The sequence below is a fragment of the Mus pahari genome, chromosome 16, assembly GCF_900095145.1.
Source record: "Mus pahari chromosome 16, PAHARI_EIJ_v1.1, whole genome shotgun sequence".
Classification (NCBI taxonomy): domain Eukaryota; kingdom Metazoa; phylum Chordata; class Mammalia; order Rodentia; family Muridae; genus Mus; species Mus pahari.
The window spans coordinates 20,389,776-20,398,587 of record NC_034605.1 but is presented as its reverse complement, the minus strand read 5'-3'; positions in this window follow the sequence as shown (position 1 = coordinate 20,398,587).

Sequence of the window (8,812 nt, the reverse complement as noted above, 5' to 3'; positions counted from 1 at the left end):
TCTGTCTGTCTGTCTGTCGTCTGTCTGTCTGTCTCTCTCTCTCTCTCTCTCTCTCTCTCTCTCTCTCTCTCTCTCTCTCTCTCATCCAGGGCCCAGAAAATGGGTCCAGTGCTGGGAGAGCTTACACCTCAGGAGGCAAACCAGTTAGGTGAACTTAACAAAGCACTGTAAGGTCACAGTGATCAATCCAAGTGTTTTATGCAACTACCCTCATACTGCTTGGTTGATACAAGGTGAAATGAGTACCTTGGTGGATCTGTGTGGGTACATTCTGGGGGAAGGTTTATGAACTTGGCAAGAAGAGCTCGAATCTAGAATAGGCTTCAGTAGGGGAGGTAGAGGACTCTGACAGAAGTCAGAGCTGTACCTTCAATTTCCCACAAAAATGGATGAAGATTTCTAAGACTTGTCTACATAAATATTTAAAATTACAGTATCTTAAATACATATGTGACTTATGTGTCAAGAACGCACAATAGTTAAAATTCAGTAACTTTGGAAGGTTGATGAGTTCAATGACTGATATTGAATTTGAAGCTACACAAACTTGATAACTGAATCTGTTATGTTCTTACATGCAATGTACTGTTATATATACATTCTATGTAAGTAAGACCATCAAAATCCATAGATGTGGATTACACATAGTAACTCCTGTATGAGAAATGTGTAAGAAGGCCTGGAGGGCATTATCCATGAAGAGAAAATCCTACCACTTCCTGAGCACTCATGTGTGCTGTGCTATGGCACACTCGGTGGGACTAGGTGACCCTCTGCCATTCTTAACTGCAAGTATCACTTAAGCTCTTGGGCTCTGCCCCTTTTGATGTCCTTGAAGATGTAATGGGCAAGGCACACCATGGAAGCATGCAAGGCCCTAACACAGTAACTATGGCTTTTGCAAGCGTTCTAAAATATAAGGATTCCCCAGGAAATAGATCGCTGTGAATGCACCCTTCCATGGTCTCCTCAGAGAGCACTGCCTTGTAAAGGGTAGGAGGCATAATTTTATTTTTTCAACCCTATCACCCTGAACAAAAGAAAAAACTATGAGAGATGAGTCCAATACGAGTGAAATTCTCTATCATCAGAAAAGCAGGCATTTGTACAAAAAGAATCTATCATCAAATTAACTGCAAAAGTCCAGTCCTCCGATGTTAGGTTTGCTTATGATGTTTTCAGAATGTTCGGAGTTAGGGTGAAGAAGGTTCATTCTTCCTGGAAAAGCATGAAGGAAAATTTTGTGAATTTCTCAATTGTTCAGTGATTAAGATCATTAACTTTTCTTCCAGAGGTCCTGAATTCAATTCCCAGCAATCACATATGGCTCACAGCCATCTGTAATGGAATCTGATGCCCTCTTCTGACGTGTCTGAAGACAGCTACAGTCTGCTCACCTACATAAAATATGTGTCTTAAAACAAAAGAATCTGCCCAGTAAATACCTTGGATTTCTGGAATGTCTCTCCATACAAATGAGACATTCACAGTACTTGAAACTCCAGCCAATAATTTTACATTCACCCTGAATATTTTTCCCACTCTTCAAAGTTCATATATAGCCCTTGGTTACCCTGAATAAAGTGTATACATACCAGCTGTTGCATCGAATATCTTTTAAAGGAAGTGCACCACTAAAATCCTCAGAGAAGGTCTTCTTTGGAGAAGATCCCGCTTCAAGCTCTCATTCCCATCCAGACTAGGATTCTGCAGTGTAGACGAAGTTTAAATTAGTGCACTATTAACAAAGTTATCAACATTGTTCAAATATTATCAATTTTCTCACTTTGGTGGTAGAATTCTAAAAGATCCCCTGAGATTACCAGCCCCTTTGAACATGCATATTCTCTCATTCAAGCAGTAGGACATTAACTGCTGGGTAGATGTTGAAGATAAAATTAATCAAAAACAAAAACAAAAACAAAAACAAAAACACTGAGCCAGGTGTGATATAATTCTAGAACTTAGGAGGCTAAGAGAGGAGGGTGTGGCTAGCCTGGGCTACATAATGGAAATTTGTCTCAAAAAAGGAAATTAGTGAAATAAAATGATACCAGTTGATCCTAGCATAAAGAGGTCAGCTGAGTAACCCTGACCTCACAGGAATACTTTAAATATGAATCTAAAGTGCAAAGGTCCAGGCTATAGGAATAGGGGTGTTGATATGACATGTAAGGAGACTCCATTGCTGGAGGGAATAACATAGTGAGTAATTGAAGTGTCCTCTGGGAAGTAACAGAGGTCTCCAAGTGGCAGCACTATAGTACTTTTTGTCTTACTCATTTTCCCTTCCGTCTTCTTCTTCTTCCTTCCTTCTTTCCTTCCTTCCTTTCTTCCTTCCTTCCTTCCTTCCTTCCTTCCTTCCTTCCTTCCTTTCTTCCTTCTTTCTTTCTTTCTTTCTTTTTTATTTTTGTATCTGCTTTGTGTGTACATATGTCTCTCTTTTGTTTTTTTTTAATTTCCTTTTAGAAAGTGAGAGGGTGAGAGATAGAAATAACATGAAGTTGGATGGGTATATATTTGGAAGTATGTGGGAGTTTAAAGAGGGGGAAGTATGTAATCAAAATATATCATATAGAACATATTTTAAATAAAAATTAAATAAGAAAATAGGAAACTGTGTGTATTCTACCAGGAATCTTAGTTTGGAAGTGGATTTTTTTTCCAGAAATGCCAAACAAGACCTCAAGCAAATCAATACCTTGATTTCCATCTTGTGGTAATCTGACTAGAGAGTCCAGTGACATTCAACCTTCAGAATAATGGTTAATCAGTTAGTATATGGGGCTGCGATAATGGCTCAGACTGTAGCATGATTGAGGTCCTGATCATGTCCTCAGAACCCATGTTTTGTTGTTGTTGTTTTGTTTAGACATTATCATAGCACAGTTATAATCACTGCACTGGAAAGGCAGAGAGGTGATTCCCACCAGCTTACCCTACTAGACAATTTTTCTGGACAGTGAGAGCTCCTGTTTTGGTGGACTACATCTGAAAAAAAAATACCTGGTGTTGACATGTAACCTGTACATGCACACATGTACATCAATAAGCACACATAGACATGAAATAAATAAAGTAAATAAATAAGAGTATTGCTTTTGCCTCTAAGCAAATTTGATAGCAGTATATATTTATTTTAATTACACACAGAGATAGATAGATAGATAGATAGATAGATAGATAGATAGATAGATAGATATAGATATAATCCTTTTTCCAGTTTAGAACCTGGGTTAGTTTTCCAATCTTTCTTTGATTTATAAATTTTGACATTTTGAAGGACATTGTGCAATTACTTCATTGAATATTCTTCATTATTTTGATAAGTGCTGCTATCACTATTAGAGCTTAACTTTTTTTTTTTTTTTTTGGCTCATGATTTGAGAGATTATTTCCTGTCTTCTCAGTGTATCCTAGCAAGAAGTGTGTGATGTTCCAGCATATTTTATTACCAATGATCTTAACTTTGATCATTTCTTTAGGACTCTATCTTCCAAGATCCACCTTTCTTTCATGTATAGTTTCTGCTTTGTAATTAATATTATATTAAGAGAAGATAATTTGAGAATGTATTAATTCCTTTAGACACAATCGCAACCTTATAAATATGTATGAATATACACATATGCATATAATAAGTACTGAAAAACAAAGCTATGAGCTTAATGGAGAAGAGGGAGGAGCATACTGAAGGGTTTGGAGGGCGGAAACGGAAGTGAAAGTTTTATAGTAGTATTATAATTTCAAAAACATAATTTAAAAATGGTTAATATTTAAAAACAAAACAAAACCTACAAGAAGCCCAAGTTATTAGCAATTAATTGAAATCAACAGCGCTATGTCCCCTGTGAAGAGTTCTGGGTGGAGCCCTGACATGCACTTCCCAGCTTCTCCTATGGCACTGTTTTCCATACTTTTGCTCAAGGCTCTCTCTGTAGTACAACGTAGTTCTCTGACTCTGCTTTCTCCCTGTTCTACCTGTGAACTATCACATCTCCCCTTGCCTCCCAAAAGGACTCTGTAGAATCAATTCAGGCCCACTTATGTTCAGAAGACTCTCATCTCCAACCAAATACAACTCCAACTAAAATAAACCCAGACACTGTATAAGATAGCATTTATGTGTCACGGAGAACATATTCCCAGCATTCTACATAAGTTGCAAATACTGTGTTTTTCATTATACTTTTTTTCCCTCTTCTTTTTTTTTATTAGATATTTTCTTCATTTACATTTCAAATGCTTTGCCGAATGTCCCCTATACCCTCCCCCCTCCAGCCCTGCTTCCCTACCCACTCACTCCCACTTCTTGGCCCTGGCATTCCCCTGTACTGGGGCATATAATGTTTGCAAGACCAAGGGGCCTCTCTTCCCAATGATGGCTGACTAGACCATCTTCTGCTACATACGCAGCTAGAGACATGAGCTCAGGGGGTACTGGTTAGTTCATATTGTTGTTCCACCTATAGGGTTGCAGACCCCTTCAACTCCTTGGGTACTTTCTCTATCTCCTCCATTGGGGGCCCTGTGCACCTCGCTCCTTGGGTACTTTCTTTATCTCCTCCATTGGGAGCCGTGTGTTCCATCCAATGGATGATTGTGAGCATTCCACTTCTGTATTTGCCAGGCACTGACATGGCCTCACAAGAGACAGCTATATCAGGGTCCTTTCAGCAGAATCTTGCTGGCATATGCAATAGTGTCTGAGTTTGGTGGCTGATTGTGAGATGGACCCCCAGCCCATGATAACCCATGGAGTATTTCTCTATTAATTTCCTGCTTATTCAAGTGAATTCTGCTGTGACTCAGCATTGTCTATTAAATTTCAATTACTTATACCAGTTGGGAACACTGACTACTTAGTATATAGGTAGTTATTCACCACAGGTGAAACGGGTCAAACTGATCAGAACTGGTTTGTTTGCTACCTGGAGAAAATTGTAGCTTAGAAAGAGCTCAGTGTAACAAGCAGTTTCTACTAGGCAACCTTAACGGCGTTTACTATGAGCCTCAGCCCCCCATACTTCAGTCATCTCCACTCAGCCCATTTGTGAAGACCTGAAAAAGAGGCTCTATGTTATCCTGTTTGGTGGATCTCAGGGCAAAATTTACAGCAGTAAGAGCAGAGGTTGAGGGTAGAGTGTATGTAGCACAATTGCTTTTGTGAAGTTCTTGGAAGGCTCTCTCAGAATAGCCTCCACTTTTATTTTATACTTTTGGCAAGTGGTTCTGTAGAGGGAAGGGTGCAAATTTTTCCCTTCTGGGACGTTTGATGACATCTGCAGTCATTATTTTTTATTTGCCTAAGTGCGGTAGCACAATATAGTGAGTAGAAAGGAAGTGGGTTTGCTACTGGCACCTAGACAGTAGAAGCCAAGAAGACTGATAAGCATTCCAGAAGGCACAGCACAACCCTCACAGCAAGAAATTACTCACCAAAGCGTCATGAGTGCTGATAGGATATGCAGAATACTGTTCTAAAGTAAGCCAAGATCTGGCTTGGAAGAGTCGGTCTCTGAATGACTATTATGGCTACTTTTGGTTTTGTTTGTTGGTTGTTCTCTCTCTCTCTCTCTCTCTCTCTCTCTCTCTCTCTCTCTCTCTCTCTCTCTNGTGTGTGTGTGTGTGTGTGTGTGTGTGTGTGTGTGTGTGTGTGTTAGATTATCTGAGTTTAAGGTAGTAGATAGGTAGATTTATTAGAGTCTTGTGTGACCCACAGAAGAAGCCTACAATATGGAAATTCTTGTTTGACTTCATGCAGCGTTTCAAAGGTAGAAGGCAAAACCTGATTAGAGGTGGTGAGTGAATGAAGAAAGGACAGGACAGATACACAGACATGTATGCGGAAGACCTTGAGTCAACATGGCTGTGTGTGCTCTGGTGGAGCAGCGTCCTGGAACCTCAGCACATTCATGATGTTCAGCATAGCAGGAGGAGTTGGAGAGTCTCAGAATGAGGCCTCTGCATTTCAGCAATCTTGGGCTGTAAACATCCAGGAAATAGGAAGTTGCAGTTAGCTAGTTTTCTCACCCACAGGCCAATTGTTCATGGACACTTGTAATTGCACGCATTCGCAGCTTTTGCACTCAGACCACAGGAAAGCTTAGCCATCCCTCTGACCCCATCTGATATGTGTGTGGGAGACGTAAGTTATTTGCTATGGTTGTGTCCGTATCAGCAATATATGTTAGCTCAGGACATCTGCTCTTGACATATTTGCTCAAGTCTTCCTCAGCATCCCACAGTTTACTATTTTTGCTTATACATAAGGATGTAAATCATAATACATTTATTAAGGATAATCTAAACAGAAATCTTTAACTTGCCCAAGTGTCACTGGATGGGGTCAAAAATTTCTTTTAGCTCCAGAACGTTCTGTAGACTAAGGTGCTCCTTTGATGAGATGCTTTTTAAGAGCATTACTTTGGCTTCTTCTGCTATGGCTCTTTCATTTATGATAAGAATATGGATGTACAAAGATACTGTAATAAGAAGTTAGCAGTACTTTTTGTGGATATTTAACAATCCTGGTATATAAGGAAGTAAATTGTTTCTAAACCTAACAACATGAGGTATACTGCACATTTCTCAGTGCTGTCTCCTACCTCTTTGATGAGCTCTGTGGAGGTTTTGGAGAAAATCTTGGGTATATTGAGTCTGAAGGAATGAATATGAAAGTGTCTCAGGTCAAAGGTCACTGAGCAGATCAAAGCTACAGTCACCCATGGATCAACACGTCCACGGGCATGTCAGCTGTATTCCCAAAAATCTGCAGATCTGGAAATCATGGGGTCTTCTAAAAAAAAAGGATGACACAGGGAAAGCCTGAGGACCTGAAAAAGAGGACCAATATGAATATATGTGCAAAATATTAATTGACATCTGTAATTCCACCTAGCTGTTCTGACAAGGTTCAGGGGGGTACCAAAAAATACACCAACTAGGTTCTCATTGGAAAAAAATTGCCCTGCCAAAGGAAATTACATTTCAAAGAGTTGAATGGAAAAAAAGAACACTTAAAGAACATAAGGCAGAATTTCAGCACAGACAATGACTTTTTCTTGGCTTTAACTGTCAACTCTATAGACCTAAGCAATTTATACCTAGAAGATATGCAGCAGGAAGGGCATACTGGGAGCCAGATTTCAGGATGGGTTTGTTGATTTTCCTCCATTATCAGGTCATGGCCATGCTCCCAGGTCCACCCACCCCTGCCCATAAACTTTTCCATAGCCACGGTCACCATTTTAACCCATGCCCTTTCTTGTTTCCTCTCCATCCTGGCTTCTGTTTTCTCTATTCTTTCTTAAAACCCCAGTTCTAAAAGTCACCTATCTTTTAAAACTTTCATTCCAGACCATTCTAATTATACTCGGTTATTCCCTTGCTCTGCCTAATAACTACAGTTTATGTAATATTGATATCAACAGAATGAAAGAAGGTTTTGTGTTGTTCAAGTACAGAGCCACATGGAATAGATCGATGATTCCTGAGTTGTATCAGAAAATGCGACCGGAGCCTGAGAAGCTGTTACTATGCTCGCAAATGTCTAGAAACTTACCAGCTCACCCGGGTTCAAGATTCACCCTTATCTGGAAGCATATGTATTCATACAAGGTCATGGTTGTGCTTCTAGTTAGTCATGGGATAAATTGACATTAAGTGTAAAAGCCTTTGATGCCATCTGCCTTCCCACTCTATGGAAAGTGTCAGTATCTATTACAGACTTGAGCTGTGCTCACATATCAATCTGGAAAATACACTGCAGTAATTATGGGAACCCACGGCCAGTTTAAACTACTAACATGGCTGCAGCAATTCCCTTGAGCCCAGAGTTCTAGACTACTTAAAATTTTACTATTCACATGTTTGTTTTTAGAGATTCTTTTGGAAATTTCTTAAATGTAGTCTATAAATCCTACTTTTTTTTTTTTTTACTGCATTCAGCCTGGCATGTATATAAAAACAGAAAATGAGTTAGTGCCTAGAAAATATTAAACAAAATATATTGTTTATAAAACTCACTTTCTCAGAAATAGGGGATACCAGCTTATCTCTCAGATTTGTTCTTTGATGGTGAAGATGTATTTCTAGTTTTAGTCTGAAAATCTTGGGAACTTGTAACAGTTGGCTTTATAGGCCTAAACTTTTTTTAGTAGCAGGAAGAAAGAATATGAAAAGGAATAGAATTCTGTTGGTTAGCTCCACCCAGGCATTGATATAGCTATATCTCCTATATATTAAGCAAATTCTTTATCATTTTCATATTCTTCTCCCCAATGTGAATAAAACAATTTTTTATAAACAGCACTTTCGACATTCACTAGAAAGAAATACAAACTGACACAGAAAAAAAGGGGGGGGATACAAATCATTTGCCATTTTGAGAACTTGGAAGTGGTAATCAACTACATCTTGAGAAAATCTTCCTATAAGACTAGAAAGACTCTTAATGTGGACAAAAGTGTTAGTAAAAGAGTGCCCTGGGTTAGCAATATGGCCCCAGAAGTAAAGTGCCTGACAATTATACATGAGAAACTGTGTTTAACTCACCAGCATCTGTGTAAGAATATGTGTGCATCTGTAACTCCAGAGTTACAATGAGAAGCAATCACTGGCAGATGCCAGGAGCTCATTGTCCAGTTCTTCTAGCCAATTAGTGAGCTTCATTACAGGGAGAGACACTGTCTCAAAATTTAAAGTGAAGAATGATTAAGGAAGATATCAAATATTGATTTCTATGTACTTACTTGTATGCACATACACATATCAACATATTTCTCTCTCTCTCTCTCTCTCTCTCTCTCTC